The sequence below is a fragment of the Schistocerca cancellata genome, chromosome 6 (genome assembly GCF_023864275.1).
Source record: "Schistocerca cancellata isolate TAMUIC-IGC-003103 chromosome 6, iqSchCanc2.1, whole genome shotgun sequence".
Lineage (NCBI taxonomy): Eukaryota > Metazoa > Arthropoda > Insecta > Orthoptera > Acrididae > Schistocerca > Schistocerca cancellata.
The window spans coordinates 321479749-321498075 of NC_064631.1; positions in this window are offsets into that span (position 1 = coordinate 321479749).

The window sequence follows — 18327 nt, forward strand, 5'->3', positions numbered from 1 at the left end:
CGCATGCGGTGCAAAATCTTCTTCACACTAAAAAATACATCAGGTCACTATTTCAAAATGAAGACTCGGGAATTTCAGCGTTGAAGGTGAAAGTTCGCATTACGCAGACTTTCTCTTTATGATTCCACTGGAGGCAGGTAACATCATGTACAATACTCGGTTTTGTAAATCAACATTTTAAAAATTTTGCGTCTGAATGTTCATAAAATTAAAAATGCAAGAGCAATCAGGTTACATTCGCCCTTCCACGTCATGAATTTAACAGACAGAACCAGTATAAACAGTTATTGGGACAGGGCAAGCTATGCTTATGACAAAAAGATATTTTGTTACGGTGTCGCACAAGCATGGACCGAAGATAATAGTCTCTTGCTGTGAGTAGTTGAGCCAAGATCACAATTCTGCGAATTCAGTAAAGTAAACCAAAAGAGCCATTGATTCAACTGCCTTTGTCTCTGATGACTTAGGGAAAAACTGAATCCCATCTTTGCTTTGGTATTTGAAATACTAAAATACAGGAACTTGGTAGTCGAAAAATGTTCAAATGTGTGGGAAATCTTATGGGACCCAACTGCTACGGTCATCAGTCCCTAAGCTTACACACTACTTAACCTAAATTATCCTAAGGACAAACACACACACCCATGCCCGAAGGAGGTCTCGAACCTCCGCCGGGACCAGCCGCACAGTCCATGACTGCAGCGCCTTAGACCGCTCGGCTAATCCCGCGCGGCTTGGTAGTCGTCTAGTTCCCTTCTGAAAATGTATTTGTAGATGTGAAGAGAAATCAAGATTGTCGATCAAAACATTGTTCATAAAGAACGGCTGATTGTTGCTGGTTTTCATCCAATCGCTGTAAAAGTTTGTCACGCCAGTGGACCGAGCGTGATGGCACAACGGTGAGATTCTGGACTCGCAATCGGCAGAACGGTGCTCCACATTTTAGTCCAGTCATACAGAATACGGTTTCCGTAAACCACAAATGGGGGTAGTCCTCTTTGAAATGATCAAAAAATCGATTTTTTCTTGCTCTAAATGTTCTCTGAGGTGTCTCCTTTCTTGCTGTGTTCTTCCGAAGTTCGCCAGAAACTCCATTATCAAATTATAATGCCATTTGTGAAAAATTGTCTCCGAAAACCATTCTCTGCGGTAAGAAAAGAAAAAAAAAAAAAACAACCGCCATCGCGGCCAGTGTGACAGTGTATAACTACAACACGTCATAGCGCGTATTATCGGATATATGGAAATGCTCGAACTTGAGATCGGACCAGGCTGTTACAACTTCTGCACAAAGACGGGTGAGAGGTGTCATGAGAGGGCAGAACACGGATGACACTCTCTGCCAAATATACCCGCAGGAGCGCCTTGACCACGAAGAAGATGGACTTTCCTTTCCGTCTGCAAGGATTGTTGTTCGGTTCAGAGATCGCTGACTTAAGGTATGTTTAGCTATAATAAAAAAAGTTACCCAATACTAAATACCTGTTTTTCTCGTAACCATATTTTGCACACTCGTTTTTTACATAAGTTGAGAACGGTAGTTAAGATTTTGAGAGGAAGTCGATGCCGGCATTCTAAAGTGAATTCTTTTCAGCATGCGTAGCCGTTTTGACATATCTTCAAAAGTTCATTTGCGGGCACGTTTTTGTCTCGAGTTTTTGGGGCAAGAAATTGACATTTTTTTCAACACGTCATCACTTTGCTAGAACTTAATATTTTTAAATTATCCTATATATGAAGACAGACAATATATTGAAAACGCCTTATAGAAAGCAATTTTGTAACAGGTCCAATACCAGAGCTACGGGAAATCCCCAAGTCGACCAATGTTCCGGCTGCAAGGGCTCCATCCACCTGGTGCAGCCGTTACACGGAGCGTCCAATGTGGATAGAAAAGTGACTACTTACTGACAAAAATGTAAGGAACAAACCTGTATCAGCAGACCTAGATTAATTTTTATTTTACTTGAAAAGAAAATCATAAATACATGTGGTGCCTAGAAGCCAAGGGGTCCAAATGACATTTTTGTCAGAATGGATTTAAGTGCAGAAATCCTTCTAGATATTTGTTTATTTGCTGACTAAAAATATTTAAAAAAACTCTTCGGATAATCCAGTTTGAATTTCTTAGATGCTTCTTTTCTTGGACATGATACTGATGCAGAACTCAATTTTGCTCCCAGAACTGATGATGAAACTAAAAGTAAAAGTGACGAAAGTGGTACCCCGGTATTGAGAGGTTAATTTTGTTTTATAGGCCTTTGATATGAAAAATTCATAACGAAAACATATTTTACTTTAACAGCATATTTTGGTTTATTCAAAGCCCTACTCTAACCTAATGTTACTCCTTGCCTACCTCAACCCAGACTTCTTGCTCTAAACGTAACATTTTCCATCCTATTTTCCTTTTTAGCTGGAATACCAGAAGCTGAAGTGGCTGGTGGAATTATCGATGATTTACCGGACAATGCAATACCACCACCGACACAAACTGGAAGAAAACGAGTTCGGAGAGCGGGTCACTGACAGCGAGAACAAATCAAGAAATTACGAAACCCCGGCAAGGCTTATCGTGACTGCAGATCGAAATATAATGCACCTAAGGAGAACCGTGTGTACAACCACAACTGTCGTTTTAATTGCAATGAAAATGTTCCACAACAGCAAAGGCAAGTCATATTTGAGACACATTGGAACCTAGCTGAATGAAACTGCATACGGCCTACATACACAGTGCTGTAGAACTGAATCCTACAAAAGGCGAAAAGAATTAGCTGCAAGTAGAAAACACATGTCAGTTACTTATAGCCTTAATGGCTACAGAGTTTGCAGAGATTTTTTTTGAGACCCAGAAGAGTAAGAAATATTATTCTAAAATAGAAAGAAAACACCTCAGCGGTAGCTGCGCGAGGCAAAAGAGGTAAAGCGGAACCAGCAAACCAAATTTCAGCAGAAAAAGTGGCAGTTATTGAAGAACACATTAGAAGCTACCCTAAGTACTCAAGTCACTACAGCAGAGAAAAAGTTGTCAAAAAATCTTCCTTAATCCAATTATGTTCAAGCTGTACAAGAAGTCATCTGAGAAAAGAGGAATCGTGCCTTAAAAAGAAAGTGTCGATCGAAAGATTTTCAATATAAAGTTTGATTTGGGCTTTCATACGCCTTAGACAGATACATGTATCACTTGCGACAAGTTCGAAATAAAAATTTTGCGTGGCACAGAAGAAGAAGAAAAGCTTGTGGTGAAACAAAAGGAATTATACTTGAAGCTATAAAAGAATTAAAAGAAAAACGCACCAAAACCAAAGCAAAAGATGCAGCACCAATCTGTTCTGACCTTCAAAGAATGATATCAACGCCTGCAGTTAAAAACTCCAAAGCGTGTTATATGCGACAACTGTTGACATATAACTTATGTCCATAATCTCGAAGACGGTACCGGAAACATATCCATGTGGCATGAGGGGCAAGCCAACAGGGGGTGTCAGGAAATAACGAGTTGCCTTCCAAAATACATTAAGACGCTCCCCAGCTATATGAAACACATTGAGGCATTTGCCGGCAGTTGTGGAGGCCAGAACAAGACGTCAAAATTTTGGTTGTACATTGTAAGAAACACAGGCATTGAGACAATCACCCCGCATTACTTTGTACCTGGCCACTCGTACAATGAATGTGACTGAGAGTTTGGGCACATAGAGATCAAAGAGAGAGAAAAAAAAACACAGACATGTACGTTCCGGACGGATGGGTGAACCTAGTAGCATCAGAAAATCGGAAGTTTATTGTGACTAAAATGAGAGATGAAGATTTTGTTGATACTGATGCTCTGAACAATGTTTTCCTCAAAAAGGTAAAAGGCATCACAAAAATGCAAATTCTTAAATTTCCGTAATCTAGGCTGTAGCATTCACATAGTGGGTTCTGCCACGTGCAGTGAAATACGGCACAATGTTAGATCCTAAGCAGTACGCCACTGGAAGTGGATTGTTTGATAACTTATTTTGAAATGTGAAATTTCTGGCTAGCCTCAGTTAAGTTATATCAGCACCAGGTTAGTTTCCTTTGGCAAACACCGACAAACTGTTGTCTGATTGGGTTGGTTGTCAGATTGTGTACGTGTTCGTGGTCTATCATGTATCACGTGTTCGGGAATCGATGATATCTCCATCGAGAGTGGTTCCGCTGTGACGTTTGTTCCGTATTGAGGCAAATAAGAATCGTGTTTATCTAGGAAATCCACCTACATAGATGAGTAATGGCTTTTAGTTTGTCTGTCTAATGTCTCATACACCGAAGGGCCACAGAAACTGGTACACCTGCCTCATATCATGTAGGGTCCGTCGCTCATATCATGTAGGGTCCGTCGAGCACGCAGAAGTGGCACACCACGACATGCCATGAACTCGATTAATGTCTGAAGTAGTGCTAGAGGGCATTGACACCATGAGTCCTACAGAGCTGTGTATAAATCCGTAAGAGTACAAGGTGGTGGAGATCTCTTCTGAATAGCACGTTGCAAGGCATCCCAGATATGCTCAATAATGTTCATGTCTGAGATGTGGTTGGGCAGCAGAAGTGTTTCAACTCAGAAGAATTTTCTTGGAGCCACTCTTTAGCAATTCTGGACATGTGAGATGCACAATTGATATGAATGGATGCAGGTGATCAGACAGGATGCTTACGTCCGTGTCACCTGTCAGAGTTGTATCTAGATGTATCAGGGATCACATATCACTCCAACAGGACACGCCTCACACCATTACAGAGCCTCCACCAGCTTGAACAGTCCCCAACCGACATGCAGAGTCCATGAATTCTTGAGGTTGTCTGCATACCCGTACACGTATATCCGCTCGATACAATTTGAAAAGAGACTCATCCGACCAGGCAACATATTTCCAGTCGTCAACAGTCCAATATCTGTGTTGAGGGGCCCAGGCGAGGTGTAAAGCTTTTTGTCGTGCCTTCGGCTCCGAAAGCCCATATGGATGATGTTTCTCTGAATGGTTCGCACGCTGACACTTGTCGATGGCCAAGTATTGAAATCTGCAGCAATTTGCCGAAGGGTTGCACTTCCGTCACAGTGAACGATTCTCTTCAGTCGTCGTTGGTCACGTACTTGCAGGATCTATTTCCGGACGCATCGATGTCGTAAATTTGATGTTTTACCGCACTCCTGATATTCACTGTACACTCGTGAAATGGAAAATTCCCACTTCATCGCTACCTCGGAGATGCTGTGTCCCATCGCTCGTACGCCGATTATAATACCGCGTTCAAACTCACTTAAAAACTTGATAATCTGCCAGTGTAGCAGCAGTAACCGATCTAACAACTACGCCAGTTACTTGTTGGCTTATATAGCCGTATTCTATCTGTTTACATATCTCGTTATTTGAATATGCATGCCTATACCAGTTTGACCGTGCGGTTCTAGGCGCTTCAGTCTGGAACCACGTGACCGCTACGGTCGCAGGTTCGAATCCTGCCTCGGGCTGGATGTGTTCGATGTCCTTAGGCTAGTTAGGTTTAAGTAGTTCTAAGTTCTAGGGGACTGATATGACCACAGATGTTAAGACCCATAGTGCTCAGAGCCATTTGAACCATTTGAGCCTATACCAGTTTCCTTGGCTCTTCAGTGTGTTTGCTGTTATCTTTTGAGATCCTTGAGAAGTGTGTTTGACATCTGATATTGCGTATCATTGGTACGATGTGAGTAATGTGTTTATTGACGAGAAAATACAAGTAAGTTTTACATGAAATTCGAGAGAAACGACTAGGAATTTTCTCCTGTGAACTGTGTGGAACCTTGAGTATCTAAATTTAGAATGGAGGCTTTACCGTGTGTTAGATGATCACCCTGTGGTGTTGTTCGATGACACTTCGTTTGTGACAGCCGTGTTCCGCATAGTTTTAAATTTTAGTAATTTTTCGTAATGATTGTTTGGTTGTTCGACGAACGTGGATGTGCTTAGTTGCGTCGTCGCCTTGTGATGCTCTGCATTTCCTTTGAGCAATCTCGTCGCAGTATTGACATTACGCGTCTGTTTGTGGGCTAGTCGCTTGAGAATTACTGCCGTGTTTTTTGGCTGGTTCTATGAACAAGATTCTTCTTCGTGTTAAGTGAACCTTTGTATAGTTGTCCGCGCCGCTTTTTTTAAGAACGTCTGCATTTTTATTTCGTTGTCACCTTTTGTTGTGTGAGGATCAACGGAAGTGCATTCGTTGTCGTGGTTGTTTACGTTTCTCACTGACTTTCTTGAGCTCTCGTCTGCAAATCGAACAGCGAGAACTGTTCTAATTCTTTAGTGTTGAATTAGTCCAGAGCGTTGTTAACTACTAAAGCGACCGCTGTATGTTTGCATTTGCTGTCAATGTTAATCAGGCTAGCGCCTGTTTTGTTATAAAGGGGTTAAGTGCATATCCTAATGCTTATGTAGCTGTGGGTGTAGTCTAGCGAGCGACAGCTACTCTGTCTACTAGGAGTAACATCAAGTAACTTTTATTACTAATTGGGCACGTCGAAAAATTTTTTGTAACTTGCTCATTTTGAATGTAGTTTTTCAACCATTGTGCACAATGCCGTCACATTTCTTTATTGAGGCGAGAACTTTTATTTAAAGCAATTCTGATTAAGCCTTAGGACAACGCTCAGCTAATGTCTGGTGCGATTTTAAGTGTCGTCCACCAGTGATGGTATCGCTTGATGTGATATCAAGCCGTGGGCAAGTTCTCACTTCGAGGACATCGGTGTTCCAACTTGGCGTCGGATCCGATGACTCCGTCTTTAATAAAATTTGAGCTGAATAAATAAGGGATGTTGTTGTTGTTGTGGTCTTCAGTCCTGAGACTGGTTTGATGCAGCTCTCCATGCTACTCTATCCTGTGCAAGCTTCTTCATCTCCCAGTATCTACTGCAACCTACATCCTTCTGAATCTGCTTAGTGTATTCATCTCTTGGTCTCCCTCTACGATTTTTACCCTCCACGCTGCCCTCCAATGCTAAATTTGTGATCCCTTGATGCCTCAAAACATGTCCTACCAACCGATCCCGTCTTCTAGTCAAGTTGTGCCACAAACTTCTCTTCTCCCCAATCCTATTCAATACCTCCTCATTAGTTACGTGATCTACCCACCTTATCTTCAGCATTCTTCTGTAGCACCACATTTCGAAAGCTTCTATTCTCTTCTTGTCCAAACTAGTTATCGTCCATGTTTCACTTCCATACATGGCTACACTCCATACAAATACTTTCAGAAACGACTTCCTGACACTTAAATCTATACTCGATGTTAACAAATTTCTCTTCTTCAGAAACGCTTTCCTTGCCATTGCCAGTCTACATTTTATATCCTCTCTACTTCGACCATCATCGGTTATTTTACTCCCTAAATAGCAAAACTCCTTTACTACTTTAAGTGTCTCATTTCCTAATCTAATTCCCTCAGCATCACCCGACTTAATTTGACTACATTCCATTATCCTCGTTTTGCTTTTGTTGATGTTCATCTTATATCCTCCTTTCAAGACACTGTCCATTCCGTTCAACTGCTCTTCCAAGTCCTTTGCTGTCTCTGACAGAATTACAATGTCATCGGCGAACCTCAAAGTTTTTACTTCTTCTCCATGAATTTTAATACCTACTCCGAATTTTTCTTTTGTTTCCTTTACTGCTTGCTCAATATACAGATTGAATAACATCGGGGAGAGGCTACAACCCTGTCTTACTCCTTTCCCAACCACTGCTTCCCTTTCATGCCCCTCGACTCTTATAACTGCCATCTGGTTTCTGTACAAACTGTAAATAGCCTTTCGCTCCCTGTATTTTACCCCTGCCACCTTCAGAATTTGAAAGAGAGTATTCCAGTTAACATTGTCAAAAGCTTTCTCTAAGTCTACAAATGCTAGAAACGTAGGTTTGCCTTTTCTTAATCTTTCTTCTAAGATAAGTCGTAAGGTCAGTAAATAAGGGATGGAAAAATAAATATCAGCCCACCCACCCTCTGTCGCAGACAATTCAGCGCTCCACTTGTCATTCACGTTCCCGGCCTTTTCAACTTTAGTGAACGACAGTGATATAGATAAGCGTAACACAGAATCTGAGGTTTTTAGAGGTAGACTGATGACTTTATGTCGGAATGGCTTTCTTCTTATTTTATTACTTTGTTTCCGTTTGGAGTGCATATTTACGTAACGCAAACACACACAGCTTGAATCGGAAAAAGCGTTGTTGAGGATTGCATTCCCAACATTGTGACTATGCACTATATTAATTATAAGGAATAATGGCATTGATTAACTTTTCGTGGTTGTGGTATACAGTCATGTAAAATTATTTACCAGATACCATATCAGCCAATCGCTGTAAAAATTGTCTATCCGTCCTGTTATAGTTCTGGTCTTACGACCATTATCAAGTGGTATACTGAAAAAGACTGCGCCTTACCACGTGTGAAATGTAAAAATCATCAGGTAAATATAACAGTCACAGCATTTCTACGTCTAGCCTTTTGAAAAAAAAAAAAATGTGATAAGAATCCTATGGAACCAAACTGCTAAGGTCATCGGTCCCTAGGCTTACATCCACATGTACATCTACATCTACACTCCGCAAGCCACCTGACGGTGTGTGGCGGAGGGTACCCTGAGTACCTCTATCGCTTCTCCCTTCTATTCCAGTCTCGCATTGTTCGTGGAAAGAAGGATTGTCGGTATGCTTCTGTGTAGGCTTCAATCTCTCTGATTTTATCCTCATGGTCTCTTCGCGAGATATACGTAGGAGGGAGCAATATACTGCTTGACTCTTCGGTGAAGGTATGTTCTCGAAACTTTAACAAATGCTCGTACCGAGCTAGTGAGCGTCTCTCCTGCAGAGTCTTCCACTGGAGTTTATCTATCATCTCCGTAACGCTATCGCGATTATTAAGTGATCCTGTAACGAAGCGCGCAGCTCTCCGTTGGATCTTCTCTATGTCTTCTATCAATCCTATCTGGTACGGATCCCACACTGTTGAGCAGTATTCAAGCAGTGGGCGAACAAGCGTACTGTAACCTACTTCCTTTGTTTTCGGATTGCATTTCCTTAGGATTCTTCCAATGAATCTCAGTCTGGCATCTGCTTTACCGACGATCAACATTATATGATCATTCCATTTTAAATCACTCCTAATGCATACTCCCAGATAATTTGTGGAATTAACTGCTTCCAGTTGCTGACCTGCTATTTTGTAGTTAAATGATAAGGGAACTATCTTTCTATGTATTCGCAGCACATTACACTTGTCTACATTGAGTTTCAATTGCCATTCTCTGCACCATGCGTCTATTCGCTGCAGATCCTCCTGCATTTCAGTACTATTTTCCATTGTTACAACCTCTCGATACACCACAGCATCATCTGCAAAAAGCCTCAGTGAACTTCCGATGTCATCCACAAGGTCATTTATGTATATTGTGAATAGCAACGGTCCTATGACACTGCCCTGCGGCTCACCTGAATTCACTCTTACTTCGGAAGACTTCTCTCCATTGAGAATGACATGCTGCGTTCTGTTATCTAGGAACTCTTCAATCCAATCACACAATTGGTCTGATAGTCCATATCCTCTTACTTTGTTCATTAAATGACTGTGGGGAACTGTATCGAACGCCTTGCGGCATCTACCTGTGAACCCGTGTCTATGGCCCTATGAGTCTCGTGGACGAATAGCGCGAGCTGGGTTTCACACGACCGTCTTTTTCGAAACCCATGCTGATTCCTACAGAGTAGATTTCTAGTCTCTAGAAAAGTCATTATACTCGAACATAATACGTGTTCCAAAATTCTACAACTGATCGACGTTAGAGATATAGGTCTATAGTTCTGCACATCAGTTCGACGTCCCTTCTTGAAAACGGGGATGACCTAAGCCCTTTTCCAATCCTTTGGAACGCTACGCTCTTCTAGAGACCTACGGTACACCGCTGCAAGAAGAGAGGCAAGTTCCTTCGCGTACTCTGTGTAAAATCGAACTGGTATCCCATCGGGTCCAGCGGCCTTTCCTCTTTCGAGCGATTTTAATTGTTTCTCTATCCCTCTGTCGTCTATTTCGATATCTACCATTTTGTCATATGTGCGACAATCTAGAGAAGGAACTACAGTGCAGTCTTCCTCAGTGAAACAGCTTTGGAAAAAGACGTTTAGTATTTCGGCCTTTAGTCTGTCATCCTCTGTTTCAGTACCACTTTGGTCACAGAGTGTCTGGACATTTTGTTTTGAGCCACCTACCGCTTTGACATAAGACCAAAATTTCTTAGGATTTTCTGCCAAGTCAGAACATAGAACTTTACTTTCGAATTCATTGAACGCCTCTCGCATAGCCCTCCTCACACTACATTTCGCTTCGCGTAATTTTTGTTTGTCTGCAAGGCTTTGGCTATGTTTATGTTTGCTGTGAAGTTCCCTTTGCTTCCGCAGCAGTTTCCTAACTCGGTTGTTGTACCACGGTGGTTCTTTTTCATCTCTTACGATCTTACTTGGCATATACTCATCTAACGCATATTGTACGATGATTTTTCAACTTTGTCCACTGATCCTCAACACTATCTGTACTTGAGACAAAACTTTTGTGTTGAGACGTCAGGTACTCTGTAATCTGCCTTTTGTCACTTTTGATAAAGAGAAAAATCTTCCCACCTTTTTTAATATTTATATTTACGGCTGAAATCATCGATGCAGTAACCGCTTTATGATTGCTGATTCCCTGTTCTGCATTAACTGTTTCAAATAGTTTGGGTCTGTTTGTCACCAGAAGGTCTAATATGTTATCACCACGAGTCGATTCTCTGTTTAACTGCTCAAGGTAGTTTTCAGATAAAGCACTTAAAAAATTTTCAGTGGATTATTTGTCCCGTTATGAACGTTTGAGTCTCCCTGTCTATATCCGGCAAATTAAAATCTCCACCCAGAACTATAACATGATGGGGAAATCTACTCGAAATATTATCCAAATTATCCTTCAGGTGCTCAGCCACAACAGCTGCTGAGCCAAGGGGGCCTATAGAGACATCCAATTACCATGTCTGGGCCTGCTGTAACCGTGACCTTCACCCAAATTATTTCACATTTCGGATCTCCGTCAATTTCCTTCGATACTATTGCACTTCTTATCGCTATAAACACGCCTCCCCCTTCACTGTCCAGCCTGTCTCTGCGGTATACATTCGAATCTGAGTTTAGGATTTCATTACTGTTTACGGCTGGTTTCAGCCAACTTTCTGTCCCTAGTACTATATGGACGTTGTGACCGTTTATTAATGAGAACAGTTCTGGGACCTTTCTATAGACGCTCCTGCAGTAAACTGTTAGCACAATAATATTGTTATTCCCTGTTGCATTTTGCCTACTCCTACCTTGCTGCGTCTCAGGAGGCGTCTTGTCGGGCCTAGGGAGGGAATTCTCTAACCTAAAAAACCCACATGTGCACTCCACACGTACTCTGCTACCCTTGTAGCCGCTTCCGGCGTGTAGTGCACGCCTGACCTATTCAGGGGGACCCTACATTTCTCCACCCGATAGCGGAGGTCGAGAAATTTGCACCCCAGATCTCCGCAGAATCGTCTGAGCCTTTGGTTTAAGCCTTCCACTCGGCTCCAAACCAGAGGACCGCGATCGGTTCTGGGAACGATACTACAAATAATAAGACTAAAAACAGCAGACCAGTTGCAATGGATAAAGTAATCTTTACCTAGGTTTCGACAGATTTAAACCTGTCTTCTTCAGAAGGCGGCAGTATGTCGCTTATGAGCTCTGCAACATCCATGTACTAATTTTTATTTACATGACAAACCCTATTTTCAGGGCTATATTTTAATTTGGACTAGTGGATCTATGCAGATATTTGTAAAAACGACGATGATACATCATTCCATATTAATGTAATACTGCCGCCTTCTGAAGAAGACAGATTTAAATCTGTCGAAACCTAGGTAAAGATTACTTTATCCATTGCAACTGGTCGGCTATTTTTTAGTCTTATTACGTGGAACCGTTGTTGTTGCGCAGCTATGTTTAAAATACTGATACTACAAATAGTTGGTTTTGATTCCACCCCGCGAGCGAGGCTTTCCGCCTTCATCAATTCCGCCAACCGCCTGTACGAACTGAGGATGACCTCTGAACCCAGACGGCAGGAGTCATTGGTGCCGACATGAGCAACAATTTGCAGTCGGGCCCACCCAGTGCTCTCTATCGCCGCTGGCAGGGCCTCCTCCACATCTCGGATGAGATCCCCCGGCAAGCAGACAGAGTGAAAACTGGCCTTCTTCACCGACCTTCCCGCTATTTCCCTAAGGGGCTCCATCACCCGCCTAACGTTGGAGCTCCCAATAACTAATAAACCCTTCCCCCCGTGTGCCTGTTCGGACCTTGCTGAAGGAGCGGCCACATGTCCACTCACAGGAAGAGCAGGCGATGCCACACGGCCAGCCTCCACATTGACCCTCCGCCTCGTGCGCCGTGAACGCCGCCGAACCCGCCACTCCCCTTGGGGAGACGGTGGCCCAACCGCGCCCGGTACCCGCGAAGATGTCTCGACAGCAGGGACAGTGGGTGAAGCATGTAACACCTGGGGTGTACCATGCGACGCACCAGACTCCCCACTGCCGCTACACTCCGAGGCAGCAGCCTGAAGACGGCTGACTGCGGCCATCAACACGTTCAGCTGTTCGCGAACAGTGGCCAGCTCCTCCTGCGTCCGCACACAGCAGTCACACATCCTATCCATCCTAAGAAATCAATTTACTGTAGAGAGTTAATCAACTTTTAACTAGACGGCTAGTTGACTAAAGGCGGCTGACTAAACTGACTAAACTGTGGTTGCTAGCCACGTCTTGTAGAAAACAATGAAAATAGCACTACCTGTCTCTGAACTGTATTGAAAACAAACACTGGCACTACTGGCACTATGGTTGATTAAAGGGACTCTCTGACTGTATTCAAAACAAACACGAAATCTATGGACACACTATTACTAGCACTCGACAATTAAAGCTTCCTAAAAGCAAAAACACACGGAAGAAGAAGTGACAAGTAAGAAAAATACAGTTAATACTTAAATTAAGGTAGCTCGCTGCACAGCAGACGTGAAGCGGACGACACACTACTTAATCTAACTTAAACTAACCAATGCTAAGGACAACACACACACCCATGCCCCAGGGAGGACTCGAATTAGCCTGTTGCGGAAAAACTTCTGTAGCTATACAAAAATGTACAAGAAGGCTAATCGAGTGGCAAATGTGTTAAATATGATAACTTTGTCAAAAGACTCAACACGAAAATAATTTGACAGGTATATATGTCAGACGATTTTCAGATTTGACAGATTCTAAAGCGATTTTTTGCAGCATACCACTTTAATGTCGCCGTAAGACTGAAATTACAGTAGTTCAAATAAATATTTAGTCAATGGCAAAATGATATGTTTAAAAAAATTGACATTTCTTCAGTCGGTCCTCGTAATGTATTCGGATAGCCAGCAATATCAGAGATGCAAAAAGATCCTTTCGAAATATCATGAAAGATGCATTAAAATAACAGCAGGCAGTCATTTGACACTATTGTTATCAGCAAAGTAAATGGAAGCAAGGTCGAAGGAATTTGCAACTGAAATTTCAAAATGTTGCTGCGGATGACAGACCACACGAAAAACGCAAATGTACATCGTTAAGCCATTATAATTGCAACACTAGGAAGAATACGAAGCAAGGAAACTATTGTACATGTTGAGTGTAGTACGAAAAGTAAATAATTTAATTTGTAGATAATTTGTGGGTAGATAGCATGTGATATGCAGTCAGCATAGCTGCCACATCTGTTTGAAATAACGGCTCAGACGCTTCTAAAGTAAAACAAATCCTGGATGACAGGTACAGCATTCCATGCTGTTTCAAGTCGTACCCAAGGAAGCATTAATTGTAGGAGCTTGCCGGCAGAGGTGTGGTAGTCTCCCGGAAAGCGATTACCAGATGTTTCCAGTGGTAGAGAGGTCTCAACAGCCTGCTGGCCAGGCCAACAGCCGAGCATCATCTGCATCAAGATGGGTAAAAGCAGCCCAGGCAACAGGTAGTCTTGTGTAATCTTCTTGAAAAATTAGATAGAAGAAAAAATGAAGATAAGATAGAGCCACCAGCTTTAGCACATCAGAATTGTAGCAGATGTTCGTATCATCAGCTACGCGAAGCAGAGGTGATCGTGTTGTGAACCAAATGACACTTCCGTCAAAAAACGCCAGATGCTGTGTCTGTATGACTCTAACGATTGCAATGTGCACCGTTCGCTCTCCTCACAGCCTCCATATACAGCTGCATCCTTCATGATCTTAGAACTGAGACTCGTCGGGAAAGCCACTGTGGTTCCGCTGCTGTGACCTGTTTTGTTGTTGACCACATCATTATCAGCGCCCCTTTCTCTGTTGCACCTAAAGGGGAACACCACCAATAATCGCTCTGTTCACAGGTTGTGGTGCTCCTAGTGTCGTCGCACGTCCTGTATGGGTACTCGAATTTCTGAAAAGATGATCATTTCCTACCTCAGGTTTCGTGACGTGACTGTATGAACCTGAACGGCAGTGTGGACATGTCTATCCTCCCGCGTACTAATCGCGTGGGGAACTTGTCATCCTACATGGCGCTTTTCCTTTCCTGAACCCACAAACTGTAGATTCGCAGCACAGTAGTCGATACCAGTCTACGTGAGCAGCAATATAACGGTATGGTAGATCGCAGTCTCGATAGGCTGCGATCCTGCCAGTGTCGAATTGCAACACGTCCTGGCATAGCACGGTATTCTCATACAGAATCAACATGCAAATGTGACTTCGAACGGGAAACCTGATGCGTAGCCTTTCCATGTGTCCAGAAATTAGATGGCGTTGCTCCTACTAACTTTGGGTAGTTGCGCTGAAATGCTAATCATTTTCACGGAGGTGACAAAAGTCATGAATACCTCCTAATATCGTGTCGCTCCTACTTTTAACCGGGGTAGTGCAGCAACTCGACGTGGCAGGGACACAACATGTCTTTTCCAGTCCCCTGCAGAAACAGTCAGCGATGCTGCCTCTATAGCCGTCCACAATTCACCCGTCGAGATTCGAGTCCTCCGTTTGTCATGAGTGCATGTGTTGCCCATAGCGTAAGTTAGTTTCAGTTAGATTAAGTAGTGTGTAGGCTTAGGGACCGATGACCTCAGCTGTTTGGTCCCATAAGACCGTACCATAAATTTCCAACTTTGTTGCCGTCCACAATTGTGAAAGTGCTGCGAGGGGCAGGATTTTGCTATGAGACTGACCTCTCCAATATGTCCCATAAATGTTCGATGGGATCCATCTTGGGTGCTCTGGCTGGACAAATCATTCGCTCGAATTGTCCAGAGTGTTCTTGAAACCAGTTGCGAGAAATTGTTGCTCAGTGACATGGTGTATTTTCATCCGTAAAAATTCCATAGTTGTTTGGGAACACGAGGCTACGTATTACCTCCTCGTAGCGGAACATAACGATTTCGAGTCAATGATCGGTTCATTTCGAGCAGAAGACCCAGTCCATTCCATGTAGACACAGCCCAAATCACTATGGAGTCACCACCAGCTTGCACAGTGCCTTGTTGACAACGTGGGTCAATGGCTTCGTGGGGTCTGCGCCACACGCGATCTCTACCATCAGCTCCAACCAACTCAGATTGGGACACATATGACTCAGCCACGGTTTTCCAGTCTACTAGGGTCCAACTGTTATGGTCACGAGCAAGGAGAGGTGTCGGAGGCGACGTCATGCTGTTAGCGAAGGCTTTCGCGTCGGTCGTCTGCTGCGATAGCCCATTAGTTCCAAATTTCGTTGCAATGTCCCAACGCATGCCTTCGTCATAGTACCACATTGTTTTGTGGGAACAATTTCCGTAATGCACTGCTCTTTTACACCTTGTGTACGCTACACTACGGCCGTCCCTATATGTACGTAACGCTATCGCATGACTCTTAACACCTCAGTGTATATGTCCAACTTGTAGTAAACCTCATGCGAATTCGATGTGTCCTAAATATTGCGTTTTTGTTATTGAAATTTTGGTGGGCAGCAGTGTGGATGGCAACCCGTGATTCGCGTCACCCCGTTCAGCAGCTAATATAACAGGAAAGAATACTTATGAAATTGAAATTGCGTCATGGAGAAATAAACAACATAACAAGCTAGTGTTTAACTAATTAAGGAAATTTAATCGAAAAGCAGATGTTCTGAAGAATGCTGAAAAGGCATAAAATAATGGAGGTCTTACAATTATAAAATACTCTGCTCCATTAGAAGAATTTTAATCCAATGCAATTTTCTTTACGCCAGCGTGAGGGTTGTCAGCTATCAGACACATTATACATCTTGTATTCACAAGCGCGTTGGTAGGCACTTCGCCTGCTGTCGGACACATTTCATGCCATGTAATCATGCGCGCGTCTCGGCAGGCACTTGTCTGTCTCAAAGAATCTGCGGTTATCTAGCCGACTGGTAGTGTAACCTAACGTAAAGACTATGAGCTTTTCTTAGCAGGTCACTTAAACTTTGAAGTGCGTCAGCTAACAGAAAAGTTTGGAAGGCAGAATGGTTTACCGTCGTTGCGAACAAAGTGATATTTTCTTCTTCAGCTTGGTGCCCGTGAGACTGTACTCATATGTTTAATATAGGTGCATTGCATTTTGATAAAGAAATGGCCACGTTTAAATGACATTGTCCTGGATAATGGTGAGGTTACTGCTAGCTTGCGCTGCATTTGCGTAATCGTGCTTGGTGAACATCAGATTTATTTACGCGTGATACTTCGCAGTCGTATTTAACGTGGAAAATAATGTCTCGTTCCTTGTTAGAGTTCGCAGGTTCGTTACAACCCTTGGGAATTGGTATCCAATTTACATTCACTCGTCTGGGTTTGCAAGTTGATAATGTCACTGCTTTCCGACACATCTTGGGCGTTAATACGAATGCGTACAGGATGATCTTTCTTGTCTTTTGAACAATATCTGCTCAAACGTATCTGGACACCAATCAGTGACACTGATATGGGACGTGTCCACCCTCCGCTTTTATAACTACTGGAACTCTGCTAGGAACACTAGGTTTGAATATCTGTCTATTCTTGCTTTAACAGCCGAAATCAGCGAGGGTAATCACGTTAAACGCTGGGGTTTGGAATGAAGTGTATGTTTCGTATTGTCCTAAGGGTGTCACATTGGTTTCAGGTCGAGACTCTGGGCAGACCAATCCATTTCAGATATGATATTCTCCACAAAGCATTACTCATAGATGACACTTTATTATAGGGTACAGTATCATGCTTATACAGACAACCATTACCCAAGAACGGTTCACAATGTTATAAAATACATCCATATCCTTCCGAATTTAGCGTTCACTTAAGGGCAACAAAGGCCGCGCAACCTAACCATGGAAAACACCCTCATAGGGTAACGTTACCTCCTCCGTACTTCACCGTTGATGTTATACATCATGGCAAGTAAGGTACATCAGGCAATCGAAAATCTACACCCTCCCATCGGACTGCCACAAGGCATAGCTTTGATCCATCACTCAAAATCAGCCGTTTACAGTCCGCTATCCTCTGCTGTCCCTCTTTACACCACCTTATGTGTCACTTAGCATTGACTAGAAATACGCGTATGTAGACTATGAGCTGTTCAACTATTGCACCGTAGTCTTTTTCTCCCTATGCCCAGTCATTGTGTTACCTGGACTGTTGGTAGCACTTTCAAATGCTCGAGTGATTCCTTTCGTTGATTTCATGCAATTTCTTACCTCTGCAATACTCGTAGGTCCCCCTCCTTGATACATGAGGTCGGTTATGTCTTGTTGGTTTAGTTGTGGTTGTTACTTCGCGTTTCCACTGCACAATCATGTCACCAATAGTTGACTTGGGCAGCTTTATAACGGTTGAAATGTACCTGATGCATTCGTTACTCTGGTGGCATCCAATGAATTGACGTTCGAGGTCACTGAGTTGTCCTAGTCAACTTATCGTGACCCAGTCCGTTTTTACTGTATCTCTGCTGACCGCACAATACTCCCCACCTAATTTTATACCGGCTGGTTCGCTTCTCTTTTGGTCTAGTGGACACCTCCACATTGAACAGGGGTGTCCATATATCGTACACGATTTCCGTGCCTCGTTGCATTGGGATTGGAAGGACGGGGACAACAGGGGGTTGACCGACATTCGTGGCCAAACCAATTTTGAATTGCATTTATTAAACATTGTCTTCAAGGAAGTTAATAAAATAGCGTTG